The 23,148-nt window shown below is 38.6% G+C and overlaps 1 long non-coding RNA gene across 3 annotated transcripts in view; it reads right to left on the bottom strand.

Annotated features, from left to right (window-relative positions):
- The window catches only part of LOC121142462, a 57,006-nt gene that overhangs the window by 22,520 nt on the left and 11,338 nt on the right, over nucleotides 1-23,148 (bottom strand). The window contains exons 4-5 of one of the 3 annotated variants that reach the window (XR_005879508.1): nucleotides 15,074-17,359; nucleotides 10,665-12,921 (exon numbers count right to left, since the gene is read on the bottom strand). This is a non-coding gene — a long non-coding RNA (uncharacterized LOC121142462). Of the gene's footprint in view, nucleotides 1-10,664; nucleotides 17,360-23,148 lie in introns of those variants that run through there. The other 2 variants (XR_005879507.1, XR_005879506.1) reach the window with 2 other exon arrangements.

Here is a 23,148-nt window from a genome sequence, read left to right as displayed (position 1 = left end):
AAAAATGGCAATCCTGCCAAAAGCAATCTACAGACTCAATGCAATGCCCACCAAAATCCCAGCACAATTTTTCACAGACCTTGAAAGAACAATTCTCAACTTTATATGGAAAAAAAAAACAGAATAGCCCAGACAACCCTGCTCAACAAAGCAACTTCAGGAGGCATCACCATCCCTGACTTCAAGCTCTACTATAGAGCTATAGTCCTGAAAACAGCTTGGTATTGGCACAAAAATAGACAGGTAGACCAATGGAATCAAATTGAAAGCCCTGAGATTAATCCACAAACCTATGAACACCTGGTTTTCCTCAAAGAAGCTATAATTATACAATGGAAAAAAGATAGCATCTTCAACAAATGGTGCTGGTATAACTGGATATTGGCATGTAGAAGACTGCAGACAGATACATGTCTATCGCCATGCACAAAACTTAAGTCTAAATGGATCAAATACCTCAACATAAACCCAGCCACACTGAACCTGCTAGAAGAGAAAGTGGGAGGTACCCTTGAGTGAATTGGTATAGGAGACCGCTTCCTTAACATAACACCAGTAGCACAAATACTGAGATCGACAATTAATAAATGGGACCTCCTGTAACTGAGAAACTTCTGTAAGGCAAAGTACACAGTCAGCAAGACAAAAAGGAAGCCCACAGAATGGGAAAGGATATTCATTAACCTCACATCTGACAAAGGGATGATCTCCAAAATTTACAAAGAACTGAAGAAGCAAGTCTCCAAAACACCAAAGGATCCAATTAAAAAATGGGGCACTGAACTAAACAGAGAATTGTCAATAGAGGAGTATAAAATGGCAGGGAGACACTTGAGAAAGTGTTCAACATCATTAGCCATTAGGGAAATGCAAATCAAAGCAACTCTGAGATATTATCTTACTCCTATCAGAATGGCTAAAATCAAAAACACCAAAGACAATATGTGCTGGAGAGGATGTAGAGAAAGGGGAACATTCCTCCACTGCTTGTGGGAGTGCCAACTCGTACAGCCACTATGGAAATCAGTATGGAGATTCCTCAGGAAAATGGGACTCAGTCTACCACAATACCCAGCAATTCCACTCAGGCATATACCCAAAAGACACCCATTCACACAACAAGGATGTCTGTTCCACAGCGTTCATAGCAGCATTATATGTAATAGCTAGATCCTGGAAGCAACCTAGATGCCCCACAACTGAAAAGTGGACAGAGAAAATGTGGTACATTTACACAATGGAGTACTACTCAGTGAAAAAAACAACGGAATCTTGAAATTTGCAGGCAAATGGATGACACTAGAGGAAACCATCCTGAGTGAGGTAACCCAGACACAAAAAGACAAACATGGTATGTACTCACTCATTTGTGGATTTTAGACATGGATCAGGGGAGTGTCAACCTACAATCCCAGTTCCAATGAGTCTGAGAAACAGGGGGATTCCCAAGAGAGATGCATGATACACCAGAGAAGTGGAATGAGGCAAGATCTCCTCAGCAGATTGGGAACATCAGGGGAGAGGAGAGGAAGCCAGGAAAAAGGAAGGGGAGAAGAAGGCATGGGGGGCAAGAAGGTTTTGTCGAGGTAAGAATAGAGGAGAGCAGGATAAGAGATTGAGTCATTATAGGCTCCAGAGATCTACAACGATAACACCAACTGGCAAACTAAACAATAGTGGAGAGACTATATTAATAGCCCCTCCTTGATGACAAGTTTGATGACTACCCTATATGCCATCCTAGAACCTTCATCCATTGACTGATGGAAGCAGAGACTGATACCCACAGCTAAACACTGAACTGCACTCCTGGAACCTAGTGACAGAGATGGAGGAGTGATGAGCAAAGGAGTCAAGACCATGATGGTGAAACCCACAAAGACAGCTGACTGGATAACGGGGAGCTCTTGAATCCCAGACAGATGCCTGAGAGGCCAACAGGGGACTGATCCAGACTCCATGAATGTAGTCTCAATGAGGAGGCCACAGAAATCACTGGGGCCTTGGGTAGTAGATCAGTGTTTACTATGGTTTATGAATGATCTTTGGGAGCCCATTCCAAATAGAGGGATGCTTTCTCAGCTTGGACACATGGGGAAGGGCCTAGGTCCTGCCCTGGATGAAATGACAGACTTTGGAGATCCCCCAAATAGGGCCTCACCTTCCATGGGGAATGATGTGGGGATTGGGTGGAGGGCTGGGGAGCCTGATGGAGGAACAAGGGAGGAAGGATGGGAGAGGGAGCTGGGATTGACATGTGAAGAATTCATGTTTCTAATTTAAATATAAAATTAAAGAAAAAAAAAAGAACGGCAAAATGAGCCAGTAAAAGCAGAGTGGAGCCTACAGCCCAACAGTGTTTGCCCTTTACAGCAACAGGATCTTCTTGATGCAGCAAAATCAGGGTCTGTTGTAGCAGCAAATGACAGTTCATGAGCACCAGCGCCCTAATCAGTGCCACTGCACAAGAAATGAGCCCCCAGCTGACCAATTAACCGGAACCGTTGATGGGTACCTTATTTCTAAACTGTGTATAGGAAACAAATATCTGTTACCTAGATACCATCTGACCAAGAATGATTTGTTTCAGCAGCTCTGATAGGCTGATGGTTATCACCATGGTCCTAAGCACAAGGCCTAGGATTGGTACTCAGGATCCACGATTTATAAGCCAAACCTCCATGCTCAGTCTTAGGCTCATTAAAAGATATGTTTTCATTGCCGGCGTCTTTTAATCCATTTTAGGCCAAGAACAAAACTAGATTTCCATTTTAGAAAGCACATCTCTTCCTGCTCTTTTCTTTCTGTTCTCCTGGCAACAAGCTCAGCTGTAAGACTCCGGGAGAAAATTGTTATAAGGAGAACAACGACAGGAGAGTTACCAAAGTGAATATTCTGCAACAGCAAAAAAAAATCTTTTAAGTCTGACGAGGCAGTGAAGCTGTGCGCTCAGAGCTTGCTACCAGGCAACAGTGCCCAGAACCTCTTCAGGGTTAACTCTGGGCACAGCTGTTTGAAGCCTGCCAGCAATTAGAAATCTTTCTCTCTCACAGACAAATCATTACTGGATTTCATCACGGAGAAAGTATCAGCCACTTAGGAGAAGCATTTGGGATGTTAGCACGGCTATGAAACAACTGTCACTAAGTCAGTGACACATCAGGCAGAGCTTAGCGGTATCCTTGTGAGGAGACTGTCTCCTCAAGAACAAGCTCAAGGAAGAGCTGTGGGTCACTCTCCCTGGAGAATGATTTAGATTAATCCTTTAAAGCTTAGCAAATGCAGGAATCGCCTACATAATTGCTGAGAACTTCCCGAGGGCCCCTTCAGAGAGGGCTGGGGTAAGATCTGTACAGTCACGGGGGATGCTAAGGTTGCTGAATAAGGAAGGAATATTTGGAATCCCTAATCTAGATGCAGCTATGCCTGAAATATATCTGCATACTCGGTTAATTGGATTCTATTTACTGGAGAGTTTGAGTTTTACAAGCTATTAGCTACTTGCTGTAAAGTCCCAAGATTGTCAATGGACACTTGAACTTTATCACTGGTAATGGTTAACACACACTTTTTGCTTGCCTGGCAACTTACAGACACGGAATATTCCATGCTCCTCAGAATCCAAGTGGTAGGTATCATCACGACCACACTTTCTAGTTGACTAGGTAATGAAACAGCCCTTGGAAGTAATGTGTGTCTAGGTGGTGAATCTGCTTCAGAACAAAGCCAAGAAAGAATCTGGATCTCCTACAGCAGGGTTTCCAAAATTTCATGAACTTGTAAATCACCTGGAAACCTTGTTAAAATGCAGAAAACAGTACTACAAAATATTTTAATGAAGTTGTATTATCATATCCATAATGTTGTTAATATTTCTCAAATAGTGGCAAGAAACTATGAACATATTGAGTCGACCAATATAGATCATGCATAACTCATACAAAACTAAGGTTTGGACACAGTAACAATTATTTGATTATGTGAAGAAAAAGATTTCACAGATAGACTATAATAAGAAACATAATTTATTTTTGACTAATAGAAAATTATATACCATTTTTAGTCAACGCTAAGAATCTCAGACTCTTTGGTCTCAGTATGCAATGAAAACAGAAATATTATTATCTTTCTGGTGAAAGCAAGACCCAGCAAGTAGCCCAATTTACACTGTGCACATTATGCTTAAATCTGAGTTACTTTACACCAAGAATTTATATATTATTTTCCTCTATGAATTTACTTGAAGATGCATCTCTAAGAACATTCTATTTGGTTTATATTTATAAAGTTACTAAATCCTACATTTATTTCAAGAAGTTTTTTACTTTAAAACATATCTCTCAAAATATTAGCTCATATTATATAATACATTTTTAAGCTATCACAGAAGAAAAAAATTGAAAATCAAGGGTATATGACACTGAAATATTGTTACAAAGGTAATGCTGAGTTTCTGGTGCCTTTTAGAAGAAGCTCTTCTTGGCTTTGGTATTCATCATTTAATTAGAGACTGCTTTGTCAGGGTATTTTTCACTGCAAATGGAAATGAAGCAAAGACACTGAGGACTCCACTTTCCTCTAGTTAACATTGTTGGTCACTGGAATAAATTCATCACCACTATTCAGTCTTAATCAGTGGGTTCTTTCTACACCTCTCGTTGCCTGAAGGCTTGGAGATTAGATATAGCTACCTTTTATGGTTGCCATGGAAACAACTTTACAGGCTGCTCTATATGGATTGTTTTTGTTTCTTTGCTTGGTGGTATTGGGTTTTTTCTTGGGAAGTTTGGTGATGGAGGTTTTCCTGTACTAAGAACACATTTTACAACTGAGTTACACCTGTGTCTCAATAAGTTAAAGGTTAAAACAGCCCCAACTTCATTTGGTAGCAGCTTTGAAAGGAATTGTTTCAGTTCATGAGCAGAAAATTTGGAGAAACCGGAATGTCAGCCCAAGGTCAAGTAAGGCATGGTAATAGCACAGAACTTAGTAGAGTGACTTGGAACAGCAGTTTGGGTTACTAGACGGGGTATTTCCAAGGTCCCTGCTTTCTTATGTCTATGTTAAGAAGCCTTTTCAGTTTCCTCGCAGAATTTAGCAAATGACCTGGAAGGTCTTATATTTTGTGAATTATTTTTTGCTGTACTCTGGGTACTCAGTTCTCATAGCATAGCTGACTATTAGACATGAAAACTTCATCCATCAATAAAGAACAAGGATGGTACATATGCAACCAGTGTACAAAATACCCACCCAGGAAAATTGATCTTGTTCCTGTTACAATCTGTCTTCATAACCTCCTAGAATCCAGGAGTCTTAACAGATACAGGATCGTCAAGAAAAGAAAAAAAAGAAATTCATCGCAATAAAATGTATTGCCAAGGGAAAAGTTGGAAAGAATGTATTTTAACTCGAATCTTTAAACTTGGGAGGGAAAAGCAAATAGCAACGTTCTTTGAAACACTTATCTTAATTTGCACAGTGAAATTTCCTCATAAATGTGGATTTTCCAGTTCCAGTATTTGTTCAGTAATCACACAGTTAAATCTTAACCTTTCCTATATGTAAGTTAAGTATTAAACAAAATAGAGCACAGGCAATCTATTTAAAATAATCAAGAAATGATTTGTGTTTTCAACATAGAGCAACTATTGAGGGAATTCCACATATGTAAATGAAATGTGAAATGTGCTCATCTCATAGTGACCACTGGGTAATAAGAACATAGTGAATGAGCATCTAGAATGCATTGCCTGTGATCTCTCAATACTTTCTGTTTTCAGGTTAGAGATGAGAGAAGCTGAAACTATGTGTTAATAGGTACATGCTATCCTTTGGAGTAAAATATCCATAATTGTTGTTGGACTCCTTGCCTGGTATTTTAAACTCTTTTAAAGTCTACTGTAGTGTTATAAAGTATTTTACATATTTTAAAAATCTATCATCTAAATACATTCTGACACTTATTTTATCAAAGTGATTTTAAGCCAATTTTAACATTTTATTCCATTACTTGTCCAGTTCACAAGTTAAATAAAATGCTGTGACAAATTTTCATCTTTTACTTGTATGAAAGTCATCATTTTAGCATTTTAATTGCACTAGACATAAAATATCCTAGCAGTCATGTACTGTGGCCACCTCGAAGAATGTCCTTCACCAAATTTTTTTCCCTTGTAGACCCATTTTTCTCCATTGTGGAGAATCATGTTCAATCAATCATGATGGAAATCATCCTAAATTTCACTTCTGCTAGCATCAATGTCCAAAGAAAATTTATAAGCATCTCTTTATAAGTTATAGGCAAAATGGCATGTCCAGAGTTGACATATTTTGAGCAATGGTAGAAGCCATAGGACTTTGTTAAAATTGACATGAGCGTCAACAAAGAAAATGTTGCCGTGTTGCTGCAGAATGACTTGTTTCTCTTAGTTTTTTGCCTCATTTTAGCAGCTTCTGACTTTGACCTGTTTTTAAAGTTATAAATATTTTATGTATGAAAATTTAAACTAAAAATTAAAATAAGATGTACATGTATGTGTATATATTCTTGGTTTATAACAGACATGATATAATTCTTAAACTACTGCTTCTGTGGTGTGTCTTCAATTAATATGAATTTTAGTCCTCATCATAGATCTCTTAGCCAAGGCACTTTCATAATATAAGTGAAATGAGTTTCAAATGAGTGAAATACACTCTTTAATTATTTTTTGGGATGTGTGTGTGTGTTGTGTGTGTGTGTGTTTGTGCATGCCTCAGTATGCAGGTGGAAATCAGATAAAACTTGCACATGTTGATTCTCTCCACCATGTGTCTTTTCCTTCACACAGAGAGCCATTTCACCAGCCCACACTTTCTAAACTACTCAATTCACATGAAAGGATAACTGAAAGTTGTAGAATTTCCATGCATTTTATATTATCCATCCGACAATGTACTAATGGTACTAAGTGCGATGACCAACAACATCTCCCGTCATTTTTGTGTGTGAGCCTGACTTAACATTGGTGTCACAGATCCCCATTGCAGCAGTGAATACATTGGGCTCCACAATTAACTGTTTGGTTCTAATTTGGTAGAGAATGCTGGGAGAAAGTCCAATTCCTTGCTGTCAGACCTGCATGAAAGCTATCACCAAACAGCTGAGGTCTATGAAACAACTAACGTGTTTGGTGTGCTCTGAAGTGGAGAACCCCAGTCTGAGCTAGAGAAAAAGGCAGGCAGTGGGAGACCAGATGATATGTGACAGATGGGATGTTCCGTATTTCTTTTTTGTACTGTACTTAGCTCACCCAAACGCTGCTGCTGCTGTTCTCACTATTTTAAGCCATAGATCTCCAAATAGTTTCTGGCATGCTGTCCTCAGCCCAGAACCTTATAAAAACTCAGCATGGGGGAATATTGGCTTTATTTTACTTCTCTGTAAGTCTGGTGATTAAAAAAAAAGGAAGAATCAAAATAGAATCATGCTGAGGCCTGTAAGCTGAAGAATGTAAAAACAAAAATGAAGCTACATATCTGCTGAATCTGCTGAGGATCCTCAGGGAGCAAGCACACCACTCAGCTGCCTCCTAATACTTGAAGCTCCTGACACGGGCGGGACACAGTGTGGTTAGCTGAACATCATTCCCCAAGCAAGTAACTAGAGCAGTTAGAGTCGAAATCTTTGGATCTTTGCTGAATATGGTCAGTGCATATGTAAAATGCTCAGTACCCAACCCAGGGGTATTAGATGTCTGTTACTACTGGAGCATGCCTCTACAATGCCCTTCTTGATGAAATTCATTCCTTTTCATGGAACTTTAAGAAAATGAAGTTACTCTTAGTCTGTTTGCCACTTATCACTGGGCCCATCAAGAACACATCCTGGGTCCTTTCCTTTCAGCTAAAACTGCCTGCTGCAGGCTGAACATGCCCAGAGGAGATTCTGTTGCTCCATTTAACTTCTTAAAGATATTCCATGAATTTGAGCTACTGTGTTCCCAAATGTGTATTATCTTTGAGTATTGGATTATTGCCTTAAATTGAGCATGCTCAGGACTGTACTCCTAAGGACACAAGTTTGGGCATCGCCGATCTGATATCTTATGGTCCTAGCTCTTGCTGTTGGATTTCTCATAAAATTTCAAACCTTCTACAAAGCTCCACATCTCTCTAAGGCAATGATTCTCAACCTTCCTAATGCTGTTATCCTTTAATACAGTTCCTCCTGTTGTGGTGATCCCAAACCTAACTATTATTTTCATTCCAATTCATAAGTGTAATTTTGCTACTCTTATGAATCAAATATCAGTGTTTTCAGATGGTCTTATGTGAAGGGGAAGTTTGACTCCCAGGAAGCCACAGCCTACAGGCTGAGAACCTCTGCTCTAGGGTTTATCTACTCCATAGCTTCAACTTCCCAAAAACCAGGTACTAAAGCTCATGAACCACATGGTACAGGTTATCAGGGCCTCCTCTCCCTACTCCCTAACTTTGCTTCCCCCTGGATAAGCCAATTTCATTCAAAGTATCAAGTTGTGAGCACTTCGTTGTTCAGAATATTCCACTGTTATTTTTCTTTCTTTTTAGATAAATTTTATTTAATCTAAAAATAATCTTATTTTACATATAATCCCAGTTCCCTCTCCCTGTCATCCTCCCATGCCCCCCAATAACCACCCCATCACATCCCCCATCCACTCCCCAGGGAGGGTGAGACCTCCTATGGCAGATTTGATCGTCAAAATCTGTCAATTTATTGGGGCACGGTCTAGTCCCTCCCCTATGTATCTAGGCTAATAGAGTGTGCCTCCATGGGGAATGGGCTCCCGAAGTCCATTTGTGCACTAGGTATAAATACTAGTTCCACTGCCAGAGGCCCTATAAACTGCCCAGGCCTCCTAGCTGACACCAGTGTTCAGGGGACCTGGTTTGGCCCTATTTTGGTTCCCTAGCTATCAGACTGGGGTTGTGAGGTCCCACTTGCTCAGGTCAGCTGTTTCTGTGGGTTTTCCAAGCATGGTCTTGACTCCTTTACTCATCACTCCTCCCTCTCTGAAACTGGATTCCAGGAGTTGGGCTGAGTACTTAGCTGTGGATATCTCCTTCTGCTACTGTAAGTTACTGGATGAAGACTCTAGGATAGCATTTACAGAAGGCATCATTCTCATTATAGGAGCAGGGCATTTAAGGTAGCCTCTCTACTATTGCTTAGATTCTTAGTTGGGGACATTCTTGTGAATCTCTGGACATTTCCCTAGTGTCAGGCTTCTCTTTAAACTTATAATGGCTCCCTCTATAAGGTATCTCTTTTCTTACTCTCCTCTATTCATCCTCTAACTCAGTCTTCCTGATTGATACCTCATGTTCTCCTCCCCCTCCTCTTCTCCACTCTTCTTTCTCCTATGCCTGCTACCACGCCACTTCCCCCCACCTCCACCCCCCCCCGAGTTCCCGATTTGTTCAGGAGCTCTTATTCTTTTCTCCTTCTCTAGGGGACCATGTGTGTATCACCTAGGGTCTTCCTTGTTTCCTAACTTCTCTGGAGGAGTGGATTGTAGGCTGGAAAACCTTTGTTCTACGTGTAAAATCCATACATCAGTGAGTACATACCATGTTTGTCTTTCTGTGACTGGGTTACGTCACTCAGAATGGTTCCTTCCAGTTCCACCTATTTGCCTGCGAATTTCATGATTTCATTGTTTTTTTCTGCTGAGTAGTACTCCATTGTGTAAATGTCCCACATTTTCTCTGTCCACTCTTCAGTTGAGGGGCATCTAGGTTGCTTCCAGGTTCTGGCTATTACAAAGAATGCTGCTATGAACATAGATGAGCAGACATCCTTGTATGAATGTGCATGTCTACATCCACAGCACCCTCATGCCAGATTCATCTTTTAGTTTTATTCAGCTTTTGAGTGATGGCCCTATTTTCCTTCTGATATTGAGAATTTCTGTGGTCTTCTTTACGTCCTGCACACTCCAAGAAGCTTGCTTTTTAATTTATCTTTCCAAACACCTGGAATTATTTTTCAATTTTCCAGGTGTCTAATTTCTATCATTTCTTTTCTTCTTTTTATCATGGATTTAATTTGCCCTTCTTTCATAGTTAACACAGGTGGAAGATTAGTGCCTGATTTTAGAACTATTTTAATATATGTACTTAATGCCATGTTTTCCAAAAGTATGAATTTTGGTACAAGCCTCTAATTAGTTATTGTCATTTTTTATTACAAAATATTTTTAAATTTGTCTTCATATTTCTTCTTTGATCTACATATTCTCTATAACTACTCAAACTTTGGTCCATTGGATATCAGATTGTTTCTTAAAATATTTTTATCATTTATTTAATGTTATCCTATGTTGCTTCCATTAAAAATGATTTTGAGTCACCTGATTAGATAGGACTGTGTTCGGGTTCTCCAGAAGAGCAGCAAGTACTCTGCCTCTGAGCAATCTGTCAAGTCCCTTAGCACAGTCTTAAGGCCATTCAAGGAGGTAACACAAAGTTTCATTGCTACAATCTGGAGATGTAACATGTGAGGAGAGTCTAAGAATTCCCAACACACATGCAAAGATAAATCTGTGCAGTGATGACTGTGTTAACTATTTTGTTTCTGATAATCCCACAACTGTGTTGTTTTTATATACCTGTAACTGAAGTAATTTAAAAGAAGAAAAGATACAATGGGATTCTTTATTGTAGAAAGTTCTTCCCATTTTCACTTCAATACACTTGGGGGTGATGTTTGTGAGACAGAACATTTTACTGAGGAGCCATGTGATGGGGGGAGTGACCTTGTGGTCATCCGGAAGGAGAAGGAGAACAGAGGGGAAAGAAAGGATACAGAAACAGGAAAAACGAGAAAGCTTCACAACAAGATACAATCCCTAAGGGGGTATCCATAGCATTCTACTGTGATTTTACATAGTAAAATAAACATATTTTATAATCTAAATACACCTCTAAAATATCCAGAAGTTTCCAAAATGTTATGAGCTAGAGACCAACTTCCAGGAAAGAAGCATGAAGGAAACATTTTTATTCAAATCATAACTATATATGTAGTTACATATGATTTTTAAAAGCACAATGGAAGAAAACATATCAACAACATGCAATGTCATTTATATAGTTTTCTTTTAAATCTTTCTGTAAAAGAGTGTCAGTTGCAGGAGCACTAAGCTCAGGACAGTTGTTGAGTATGCCTCCAGCAGCTGTCTCTGGATGGCTGTGGGTCTACATGGATTTGCAGTTCAGTTCTCTGTCTTTCAATTGCTACTTCTGTGAAATGATGATGTTGTGAAAGCTCCAGAGGTATCACTTTGCTGACCATGAGTTCATATGTAAAATACTTGGTACCGAATGCTGTAATTTATGCTGTAGTATATTCTTGATGTCTAGTAAAACACCTTATTGTTGTTGTAAATATAAAGACTAGGCTGCATTTTTCCTTAATTAAGATTTAATTAATTTTTAAAAGCACAATTAATTCAACAAGAAGCCATTTAAAATGTAAAACCATTGACTTGGGTTTAGGTGAGTTTTAGGTGAGTCTTTCCATTGAGAGGGGTTTTAAAAAAGTAGCACCTATTTCCTCTCAAATAAATTATGTTTTTTAAAAGGCATAGGAGGAGGCTTTGCCACAGAGGGGAAAGAAGAAGGTTGACAACCTTTTCTCTAAACTGTAACTTCCAGATATGTCACTTATCTGAAGTAGTGTTGATAATACTCCTAAGATGTTGAATTTATTGTAAAAGGTAGCATCTAAAGCAGACTGTCTCACAGGAGAAACATTCATAAAGTCTGGCACTTTGGAGGGGAAAACACAGACAGCAAAATGGCCCCCCTGGTATTCTCTTGTATGTTCTTGAATCACACTGTCGAAATGACAGCAGCTAGTCACATGTGCATACATAAATCTTAATTAAAGTTTAAAATTAGAATCTAATGCAATTAAAGAATCCCCTGGGTCGGGCAGTGGTGGCACATTCCTTTCATTCCAGAACTCGGGAGGCAGAGGCAGGAGGCTGTGAGTTCGAGGCCAGCCTGGTCTACAGAGCCTCCAAAGCCACAGAGAAACCCTGTCTTGAAAAAACAAAAACAAACACAAAAGAATCCTCTGCTTGCTTGCTAGCCACACTCAAGTGATCAATGCGTAGGTGAAGAGGAGAGCTTCATTTTGAGAGGAAAAAAAAAAGCATAGAAACACTGCAATTATTCAAAAAAAGTGCTAACAATATCCACAGTTTGATGGACTAGCAAAGAACAAAAAGTTGTCATCTAAGGATAATTGCATTGAGAATAACACAGATCTCCCAGCTTTAGGAGGGTGTGGAAGGCCAGCCTTTCTGTCTTCTACACAACTGAATACCAGCTTTCAAAATAACACCCATCAGATCCCCATGGGATTCAATTTTCTGCATGTGTCATCAGGTCTTTCCTTGCCAGGAAACTCACAGAATCTTTAGCTGCACCAAGGTTTCTAGGCTGACTACAAACCAGAAATAGAATCTGTCCATACATATTTATCATGGCCATCATTAAGAGTGAGTCAGCAGCCTTAGAAAAAGCAGCAGTCGAATGCCTTCCATCTATATTTCTGGAGTTTGATTTAGATCCTTTGTTCTTGTGAAAATAACTGGGGTATACTAATATAGTCTTGTTAGTGAATAGAAATCCAATTTAATTTTTACAAACACTCTTTTGGTAATCCAATTCGAATACAATTTTATACGAATAAAAGGTGGTAACTTCACTTTGAATCAGATTCAGTTTAGAAGCAAATGTGCTCTGTTTGTCTTACCTGGGTAAGAAAGGGTCTGGCTAAGGCCAGTGAGAGAATGAGGATCCACATTCAAAGGTCTCCACTCTGTTCCGACCTTGACAATTCTTCCCAAGGTTTGAAATCCACCCAGTACTTGCTGAGATGCTCTGGTATCAGATAATTATGCAACCATGTTTCAGTTTCTTTGTATCTGTTTATTATTTCCTTATGCAGCACTAGAGATCCAACCTACAGCTGCATGCATACAGTAACACTGAGCTAGATACCAACATTCCATTCAAAAACACCATTTCACCATTCCCTGAGTTGATAATTCTCTGCTTTCATGATGATGAATATTCTACATATCAACATTTATTCACTTTTTGTATGAGTCACATGTCAAGCTACAAGCATCAGTTCTTTCCTTCCTCCTTGGGGGTTTCTGGGATTGAACTCAGACAGTAAGGCTTGGTGGCAAGTGTTTTTACTTACTGAGTCATCTTCCAGACCCCTTGGTAAGGGTTATGTCTCCTTGGTTATAAATAATCACTAGGCCCGACTTTGGCTGGACTAAATAAATACATAAATGCCTTGACATTAACTTTCAATATGTGCAGCATCACATTAATATGGGAATTTGCATAGTGCCAAAAGGTTCACTACTTAGTCCAATAGAGGACACACATAAACTATTAATAAAACACTCGGGTTTTCAGATGGTCTAAAAAGGGCCAATTAGGGTTCAAAGGATGACTTTGTGAACATGCTTGTGGGCTGCTGTGCCCTGGAGTGATGTAACTTGTCATCAAACCCAGGAGAATCTCAGAACTGATGAAGGAAGCACGTACTCCTGTAGAGCACTATTGAGCTGTAATTTAACATCCATCACTGTCCTTTAGAATTAGAGGAGGCACAGGAGAGAGGGGTGATCTTCAGTCAGATCTTATTAAAACTATCAGATATTCCCCTCCATTCTAGCAAAGTTCTAAATTAAAGAAAAACTTCTTCAAATCCTTCCGAAAATATAACAACTCCTCCTTGAGGCAAATTTATTTTGTCTGACTTCACTAGGTTTGATCTGAAATAACTATCATTTGATACATGGTGACCAAGAACTCACAAAAAAGAAACAAATCCAAAATGAAGCCAAGCATTTGGAAGGTGGATTGGTGTTCTGGCTATGGAAGTAGTTGCCACTGTGGAGTTGTTGGGGCTACTATAGCCCTGGAGTGATTTTGAGAGAGAAGAAGGCAAAGTAGATTGCGGGGAGATGAGTAAGATTTGAAGAGGAGATCCTACTTTTCTAACCACCAATTACAGTTCAAGCAAAGCAGCTGCAATGCAGCTAAGGAGGCAAAGTGCACTGAGAAAATCACCCCTTACAAATATGCCTGCTCTCCAGCTGTTACATTCCATTCAAATGCCCCATCCTTGCTGTCTATCTTGAACATTTTCTCTTGACAGCTGCAGAAGCTCGGCTGGAGCTCAGATGAGTAAGAGAATGTATTATATGCAAGAAAACATAACATCATATTACATACATTCTCAATTTAGGAGAAATGGCAATGATTAAGTAACCATAATGAATATGTTGTAATAATTAGCACATGTTTCCATGGTATTAGAATCTGCATTCTTATATAATAAAATCCAGGCATTTTCTAGGATACAAGATGCATTTCAAGAAAATGGTGCATGTGCTACATTTACATATGTATCTGAAAACACCTTAGAAGTCCTTTCCCTAAAGATACTTAAAGGTCACTTCATAATGACTAGACTATTTGGAAATGGAAGAAAAGTAAAATTTGCACCTTTAGGAGTGATAGACATGTTTATGCTTCTTAGCTATTTCACATACGCACACACACAAATCATAAAGTAGACCATGCAGACCGTGCAAGCTAGCTGCTTTTACAAAGGATGATTCAGCTCCAGGAAAGAACCCTGTATGTCTCCAGTCTTCCAGATGAAAATAATGACACCAAGTATACCTGCCAGGTGACAATGACTACAAAGTGATTAATGTCACAGGGTTGAAAGATACCAATAAGGCCAGCATGTGTCAACTTGTGAATCTTACAAGAAGTGTGTGGTGGAAATCGTACATTTAATCCATTAGGTTAATGCCAAATTAATACATTTCATGGAACTTGAAGTCAATTTGCCTCTAAATTCCTAAACAGATTTTGTACTCTTGCTTTCAGAATAAACAGATTTCAAAGACTCTAGCCTGAATTTCAGGAGTTATTTGGGTGGTATTTATGTAATAATGAAGAAAATACACATTTTGTATTTTGCATATAAGACTGTCACCTGTTTATGGTTTAAACCATATTTTGTTCTTTGACGAATGTCTGTCTCTGCTATGAATTGAGGAGTAAGAATCTGTCAGAGTGAAGCATGGGCAAAGTTTGATCCTTCCACCTCTCTCCTGGTTAATAGGACCTGCATCAATGAGAAAGAGCAAGTGGGGTGAAGAGTTCAGAGTAAAAATATCACCATGGATAGGGATAGGTGCAGAACTGAAGGGGATCCTTACGCCGGACTCCTGACCTTACTGGGACACAGGCAGGTCTGCTCTCTGGCTGCCAGAGCATATCTTCAGTGGCCAGTCCTGGAGTCACAAAGCTGGCTGAACGTGCATGAGCTCCCCTCATCCCCCTTCATCCTTCCACAGGCTGCCTTATGTCGCCCAGGATGATGATGTGGCGTGATGTGCTATATCCACCTAGGAACTCTAACAGACATCTTCTCAATAGCAGGCATCTGATGCATTGGTTTCATTGCTCTTAAATAATAATAAAGCCTGCACTTCTGTGGAACTTGTCCCTACCCTGAATCTCTGTCCCCTCATACAAGACTTCTGATAAGGATGATGTACCCCTCTTTTAAAATCAGCTTTTGTGCTTGCCACTTTTTATGATCCATAAATTCCTCAACTGTGCATTAAGACCATCCCTGAAATCTCTGGGACTTGTAATTGTTTTCTTTTGCAACTTACATTATGATTGTTTGCTTCCTTAGTACATTTTACTATCAAATCTTTCTAGTGTCCAAATATCTCTTGGTCATTGATAATTTCCAAGAAATATTTACTGAATAAATTGTGTTTTGAATAAATAAAACCACGACCACCTTTACTAAAATAACACCTGTTTTAAATTTATTATGCAATCATTTCATTTGTCACTGGAGTGCATGTCTGGTTTACATAATCTGCTTCCCAAACTAGATTGTAAGTTTGTATTGTGTAACACTATTCCTGGGGAGGCATGGACAGATATCTGCTGGCTACAGGTGGGGGACCAATCTAACTAAAGATAGCAAAAAAGTCCAAGTGATGACTTTATTGGGTTTACTTACAAGAAAGACAAGACTCAGAGATAGCTACACCAGCAAGACCCCCGCCCCCGCATGGCTGACGGTCCACAAGCTAGTAATCTGGAGCACACGCCACTCACCTGGAAGGCAGCTCAGCAGATTGGAAAGCATCTCCATCGGTTGTTTGAGCATCTCTGTCTTTTCCAGACAGCTTAGTGACTTGGCTGGCCTGGGAAGCCTCTATACACTTCAGCTTGTCTGATAGTGTCTCTCAGCCATCAGTTGGGCTTAAGTAAGCTTTGGAAAATAGGACCTAATGATCCTGGTAATTTTCAGGAACTCTCTAAAGCTTGTGCGTTGTTATTTTCTAAAGCTTGTGAGTTGTTTGCTTCCAGAAATTAAAGAGTTTGCCTCCAACAAAGAATGCTCTGTCTCCCTTTAGAACACTCTGTGCCTAAAGGAATTACCCGGCAGGATAGAATGCTTTACCACAGAGGAATTTTTCTACACAACAATTGGTAAAAAGAAAACACTACATATTATTTTTGTAACATTGAATGAAAGGCTTGCACATGTTTACAGCTGAATGTTTTGTAATCAAACTAAATTGAAATTGTTTTAGAACAGAATGAGATAGAACTGAGCAAAACACCCTATATGTATCTTCAAGTATGATATTTGAGATAATATATTTTCATTATTTTAACATGATGCCTGCTTTCTTGAAGCATACTCAAACCCCATGGTGCTGTAAATACACTCAATGCTTCTTGGATGTTCATTAAGTCTATATCACAGCATAGAATGCATAAAAGAATTTGTGACAAAAATTTGTAAGTTAGTATGCACATTAGTAAGCCATATTGTCTGCAAGGATACTAAGCTTCTAAAACTTCAGTAAGAAAAAAAAAAAGTCATTCTTAGAGAATGTTCTAGTATCTCACTCAATCCAGTGAAAACTTAGTTATGCTGCAACCCTGTCCCCTCAACACATCCTTTTTTCCCCATTTCCTTGTTTATTTCATTCTTTGGCTCTTCACCCCTTGTCAGTGTGCCCTGCTCTGTGACACTGCTGCAGTCCCAGGGCCTTTCAAAGGCAGATTCACCCTCACTGCTCATTACCAGGCGTTTCCTGGAAGAAGTCTTGGTGAGGCATATGTGAAGGTTCCCGGGGAAAGGACTAAGGGTACTTTGCAGTTCTCATCTCTTCTGCAGCAGGGCCAAATTTCAAGGTTTGTAACTTGGAAATCACCTTTGATTGCCTTGGTGCCTTTGTGCCTGGAACACAGAAATTTTAACAATCTCTTGCCAATTTCCGAAAGATAATATTAGGTTCATCTTAACAAAACCTTTTGCTTTGTGAACTTCTGAATCAAATTCAGACTTTAGTTAAGCCTGCCCTTTTGAGACCGTACCTTCAGAAGTGCTTTTGGACTCCTCATTCCTCTGGCTTGGGTCTCTTTTTCACAGACAGTGTTTATCACTCTTTGCTAACTGAATGGGCTTCTTCGGGTCCATTATAAAGTCATTCTTATTAAAGAAACAATTCTGTAACTTAATTGAAATTACACTTAGCTAACAATCTAATGTAACACTTTGAATATATCGTGCTACTGATTTCCCCTGGAGTTTAGAAAGCTCCAATTTGGCTCCATTACAGTAAAAGAAAAAAAATACATGACAACATGGTGTCTGTAATAGAATTTTGAGTTGTAATCAGTTGATATTTGAAATATGACAATACTAAGAGGTGATAACCCATCATACTTGTGAATTCATAAATTTGTCTTTCAACTACAGATTAATACTTAAATTACTTCTTAAATCCCAATCAGGAAGAGAAAAGCAGTTTAATGTCATGTTTTGCTGAGGATGACATCCATGGGATGCCTGCCCTTTTCTAAATAGAAACAGAGAACAAAGGAGTGGATGAGCAGGGAAAGGGGCATGTGAGGTGGGGAGAGGACTGTGGGGGAGGAGTGGGGAAACTGTGGTAGCATGTAAAATAGGCAAATTAGTTATTAATAAAGAAGAAAAGCACAATTTACTACAAAGCTCTGCTTTTATTAGTAAAAGAATTTTAGTGGGTAATTTAATGTTTTCTGTGTGTATCTGTTTTCAGCTCTATTGTACAACAGGCATGTCTCTTACCAATTGCTTTTAGATCAAAAGTCCTTAGAATGAGTTTAACTCTTAATTTTGTAATTATAGTAAGAGAAGCTGAGTGGCAGTCCACAAGGCTGCAGGGTGTCAGCCTGTCCTCAGCCTCCATAGATAGAAGACTTCCTCAATATTGGCCAGGAATCTTCCTTTAACCCACTTCTCCCTGCCTGCCTGCTGCACTGTATCTCAGACTGGTAATAAAGCTAGTGTCATGTTTAGTTTGACAATAAAGCCACTAAGACTCTATGTAAACTTTCTTCTAATTATTAAAAGATTGGAAGGAAACATTTGAGTATAACTTCAACTGAAAACAAGTTTTTATGCTTGCTTCAATAGAACTATCTAGTGGTATAATCCCTTTTCAGTTTATTTGGAGATGGTAATGAGAGCACAGTCATTGTGTCTGACATGAATTTATGGGCTGAACAGCTGTTCCTGCTGAAGCATTTAGAGACTTTCTCAGCTGATGAGTTGCCGTCTCCACCACAAGGGATGCCTTAAACATAATCATAGCACAGCTGTAGTCACAAAGGGTTCTGATTCGCCACAATATTTTAAGTTGCTTCTCAGGCCTCAATCAAGATAGTTTTAAGCGATAGAGTCTATGCTTTTGTGCACAATCATTTATTTGCACCTTTGGCATAATATTCACGGTTACCATATTGTACCCCTTGGAGATTTAAACTATGCCTTCAGGTTATAATTTTTCTTATTTCTGAAAACACAACATTTGAGAATTGAGAAACTCAAAATGAGTACTAAAATGCATGTTTTGGACAAACTAAGAAAGCATTTTAACTACTGTCTGATACAAAAATATCTCCACTTGCAACAACTGTGTCTTGGTTTTCTCATTCCATAAACATTAGTGTGAGAGCTAAGAGGCAACAGCCACTGTCACATTTAGTGCTGGATATCAGATAACATCGTCTGCTCCACACGCTGTTTCTTACCTACTGAAGAATGAGAACAAGGTAGGGACCCAAAACAGGGAAATGCACCAGAAAGGAACAGGCAACTCCCTTCCGAGAATCAAACTTTAAATTTCCCTTCTTAAACCTAAAAGAAACACAGAATGTTGAGGGCTTTAATTGTACACCCAGTTGTGGCCCTGACAACGGTTGCTAAGAATATGAACACCTGCTCTTGCCCATACAATTTTACTGGTAGATTTCCAAAAATAACAAGTCATTTAAACATCAGCACCTCCTCAGACATGAGCTTTTTCAATTTGTTCTGTCTTCACATTTTTACTCATCCTTTGATTTGGGAAGACGTAGACAGTTTTCTAGCATCCCAGACCATCCATGTTTGCAAAGAACAAAAAGTAAAAAATAGTCAGATGACAAACCGCATTTGTGTTTTCAGTGACTATTTTCAAACAACTTTAAAAATACCTGAAGGCCAGCAAGGAAAACAACAGCCTGATTCCCAGTTTAACCTTCTGTATTCTGAGACACACTTCAAAACACAGTAAAAAATAGGGTGAAGTTCCTTGTGGTATGCTTCTTGACCATGGTAGAGAAAAAAAAGAGTCCTAAAGCTGTTAATAATTGTTTGTTTTCTTTTTTGGGGGGGCTGTTGTTTATTTTGTTTTAGGTTGGAAATTTGAGACTCAGTCTTTCATCAATCCTCAAAAGAAAGTAGATAAGGCAGGAGGCAAGGGCACCACACATAATCCTTTCTGACTAGTCCTAACAAATAAAGACGCGAAAAAACAAATCCAAATATGTCTTTAGTTTTAGTGTATCTGCATGGTTTCTTTTACGCTGTTGTATTTTGTGTTGTTTCATTCTATATAACTAGGTCAGAAAAGAATCCCTGGAACTGAAGTTACAGACGGTTGTTAAGTCACATGACAGTTCTGGGAGCTAAACATGGGTTCCCTGAAAGAGCAGCAAATGCTCTTAACAGTGATCCACCCCCGCAGCTCTCACTGTGCCATTGTAAGCTTGAAATTGGAGCCCCTGTATAAAATAGAGGGATCTTTGAAGACTCATCTAGCACTCTGGAAAATGACCCGATTTCGGAACACCAAGATGAGTGTAACATACTACTCTATGTTTCATATTACCGTGATCCTGGACTCTCTGTCCGACTTCTTAGGGCTAGCATGTACAGTCTGGGGCTTTGACAAGAGAATCAATCACACAAGTGAAGCAGAGGAGTTGAGTTAATTTGAATGATCGTGTGTGTATGTGTGTGACGCATTTATATAATCATCTTGGGTTAATTTAAGTGGGTGTATATGGAGATACCAAATATCTTCATCTGTTGAGAGCACATTTTGTTTGTTTCTTGAGGTTTCAGTGAAATGTATATTTAAGATAAGTTCTTATGGAATACATACTAGTAACTAAAGACATTAAGTTTATCAACCTTAAAATAACAGAGTTCTGAATTATATGATGATTAACAGTTTGTATTACCTGTTTAATTCTTTGCATATAGTTGTATAATTTGCAAACTTATTTGTGCTTAGTTGTATAATATAACTTTCTTTCAATTAAGAAAGCTTGCAATCCTTTCAGTTTGGGATTTAATAATTCAAAGTTTGTTTTTCAAGCATGCAACTTCAATAGCTTCTGAGGCATTGTTCCTTCAGCCAAATCTGGGCTGAATTTGAAACTCCTCACTCTCAGCTTCCTGGAAAGGCAAGGCTAGTATGTCATAAAGACTGTTCTATTGAGGTACTGGTACTGCTGACAGTTGATAGAATCGCATCATTATTTTGTGGCCTGGAGCAAGTCATTTTATATTTTCCTATCTGTTCTCCTTGGAAAGATGACTGTCAGTGTATGTTCATGGATGGAGAAGTTGTAAGCAGCTATGGAACTTTTCTTGAGACAACTTTGTATTTCCCTAAAAGAATTTTATGACGTGTATGTGTGTGTGTGTGTGTGTGTGTGTGTGTGTGTGTGTGTGTGTGTGTTTTACTGGCTATTTGACTAGAGCAAAAATGAAGAGGGATGAGTGAGCAAGTATCTCTATAGTGAAACTTAGAGTCCTCTGAGTGTATGTTCAGGATAGCTGGGTCATAAGGTTCATCTATATTTACCCTCTGAAGGTTAAAAAAATTCTCATAGTTGTAACTTCCACAAATAATGAATAAGTGTTCTTTCTTGCACCAGCATTAATTTTCATTTGTTTTCTTCATTTTAGCCATTATAAGTGAGATAGGATGTCTAGACATAGTTTTGAAATTCATTTACCTTATAGTTAAAAATATTGTGCATTTATTTTCCAAGACATGATTTCTCTGTGTAGCTTTGTAGACCGGGCTGGCTTCAGACTCATAGAGATCTGCCTGCCTCTACCTCCGGAGTGCTGAGATTAAAGGCGTGCGCCACTACCACCTGGCTTAAAAAACGTATTTATTAACCATTGGTATTATTTCTTTGAGAACTCTGTTCAGTTTTATGCCACATCTTATAATTGATTGCTTGTTTTCTTGAGGCTTGTTATTTTATGTTGTTGTTCTTCATATATCTATCGATGATGCTATCTTTCACTGTACAAAAGATTCTTACTTTCATGAGATTTTCAATTATTGTTTTGTGCTGTATTTGAAACTTATTCAGAAATTCTTTACCTGTGCTACTAAGATTGAGTGTATACCATAGTTTGTCCTCTATCAGCATGTCTTAGGCTGAGGGCTTTGATCCATCTAGACATGAGGTTTTTTTTTTTTTTCAGGGTAAAAGGAAAGGATCTAGTTTCATTTATCTTCATTCATCTGTAGCATTTCAATTTGTTCAGGATGTGTGTGAGTGTATATATATATATGTATATATGGAATTTATTCAGTTGTAAAGAAACATGAGGTTATGGAATTTGCAGGTAAGTGGGTGAAGATGGAAATAATCATTCTGGATAAGGTGAACTAGATTCAGAAACACAAATGTTACATATGCTTCCTCATATATGAATCATAGCTTTTAATATTTAGGTTTCTGTTTAGAGCAGGAAAAAATGAGAAAATTGAAAATAGGCAGGGAGGATATTGGAAGACAGGTGATGTGAATGTAGTGAGGTAAATGATGAAGGAGAGAGGACTAAGTAGGGGGAAATGACAGATCATGGTAGAAAAATGGAAATAAATTTAAAAACCTAATACTGAAGAATTGTAAATATCATATGGAAACCTACTATTGTAGAAGCTTCCTAAAATATGTGTCATATACATATAAAAACAGTTTAAATGGAGTTACTCAGGACATGTGGGAGTAATTCTTTTCTCAGATGTCATAAGTTTTCAAAAATATGCCTAGTGGGTTCCCTACCTTCAGGTTGTTGGTCACAGGGTCTCTCAGACCATCAAAGCACCACAAGTTATTATCATGTCTCTTGTAGCACTAAAGAACTTGATGTTTTTTTTTTCTGGAAGACACCATATACTTTAATCATAGGGCACATAGAAATTAATCTGGCACTGACCAGGAAGCTTCATCTTTACTGACTAGTTTCCATAGTGCTGGAAGTTTCAGCACTCACTATTGAGGAAGAAAAATCAGCAAGTCTTCCTTAGCCATGGATGCTTTGAGTTACAGTAACAATAAAAATGGTATTCCCATTGGTTCACCAGTCATTCCTAGTTTTAGATGCAATGAGCAACAATAACAATCCTGACAAGATATTCACATGGGTTCAATAGTGACATAGATGCTTTGGGAATTAACCAATCTCTTTCTGTTTGGAATTAAAGCCTGCTCCATAAAATAAATCTCATGCCTGGCATTGTTAACTGGGCTAAGAACCTACAGATGGCTAAGTCATAGACTGAAGAGAACTTACTATTGTTCAGCTAAATGGATATAATGTTAAACTATTCCTTAAGTTCTTATTTTTTATATCAATAGATTAGTACAAATCTCAGTCTTCATCAGAGAACACTGTTTTTGTTG

The sequence above is a fragment of the Mesocricetus auratus genome, unplaced genomic scaffold, assembly GCF_017639785.1.
Source record: "Mesocricetus auratus isolate SY011 unplaced genomic scaffold, BCM_Maur_2.0 Super-Scaffold_100009, whole genome shotgun sequence".
Lineage (NCBI taxonomy): Eukaryota > Metazoa > Chordata > Mammalia > Rodentia > Cricetidae > Mesocricetus > Mesocricetus auratus.
Note: the sequence above shows the minus strand (reverse complement) of the source record. Positions and strands in the feature narration are given on the sequence as shown.